The sequence below is a fragment of the Coturnix japonica genome, unplaced genomic scaffold (assembly GCF_001577835.2).
Source record: "Coturnix japonica isolate 7356 unplaced genomic scaffold, Coturnix japonica 2.1 chrUnrandom781, whole genome shotgun sequence".
NCBI lineage: Eukaryota > Metazoa > Chordata > Aves > Galliformes > Phasianidae > Coturnix > Coturnix japonica.
The window spans coordinates 1-1,212 of NW_015440141.1; positions in this window are offsets into that span (position 1 = coordinate 1).

A 1,212-nucleotide genomic window follows, 5' to 3' on the forward strand; every position below is an offset into this window, starting at 1 on the left:
GAGGGGGAGTGTGGAAAGGAGGGGTCAGAAGTGAGTGTGCAAGGGGTGAGTGTGCAAAGGGGTCTGATGGAGTGGGTGTGTGGAGAGGGTGGTGGTGATAAGTGAGTGTGCAAGGGGCGAGTGTGTAGAGTGTGGTGATGGTGAGAAGTGAGTGTGCGAGGGGTGAGTGTGCAAAGGGCTCTGATGGAGGGGGAGTGTGGAAAGGAGGGGTGAGAAGTGAGTGTGCAAGGGGTGAGTGTGCAAAGGGCTCTGATAAAGGGGGGAGTGTGTAAAGGGGAGGGGTAGAAGTGAGTGTGCAAGGGGTGAGTGTGTAGAGTGTGGTGATGGGGAGAAGCGAGTGTGCAAGGGGTGAGTGTGCAAAGGGCTCTGATGGAGAGGGAGTGTGGAAAGGGGAGGGGGAGAAGTGAGTGTGCAAGGGGTGAGTGTGCAAGGGGTGAGAGTGTAGAGTGTGGTGATGGTGAGAAGTGAGTGTGCAAGGGGTGAGTGTGCAAAGGGCTCTGATGGAGGGGAGAGTGTGTGTGGAAAGTGTGGTGGTGATGAGTGAGTGTGCAAGGGGGGAATGTGTAGACTGTGTTGATGGTGGTGAGAAGTGAGTGTGTAAGGGGTGAGTGTGCAAAGGGCTCTGATGGAGTGGGTGTGTGGAAAGTGTGGTGGTAATGAGTGAGTGTGCAAGGGGGGAATGTGTAGAGTGTGTTGATGGTGGTGAGAAGTGAGTGTGCAAGGGGGAATGTATAGAGTGGTGGTTGTGAGAAGTGGGTGTGCAAGGGGTGAGTGTGCAAAGGGCTCTGAAGGAGGGGGGAGTGTGGAAAGGGTTGTGGTGAGAAGTGAGTGTGCAAGGGTTGAGTGTGCAAAGGGCTCTGACGGAGTGAGTGTGTGGAAAGTGTGGTGGTGATGAGTGAGTGTGCAAGGGGGGAATGTGTAGACTGTGTTGATGGTGGTGAGAAGTGAGTGTACAAGGGGTGAGTTTGCAAAGGGCTCTGATGGAGGGGGGAGTGTGTGTGTGGAAAGGGTGGTGGTGATAAGTGAGTGTGCAAGGGGTAAGCGTATAGAGTGTGGTGGTGGTGAGAAGTGAGTGTGCAAGGGGTGAGTGTGCAAAGGGCTCTGACGGAGTGGGTGTGTGGAAAGTGTGGTGGTGATGAGTGAGTGTGCAAGGGGGGAATGTGTAGAGTGTGTTGATGGTGGTGAGAAGTGAGTGTGCAAGGGGTGAGTGTG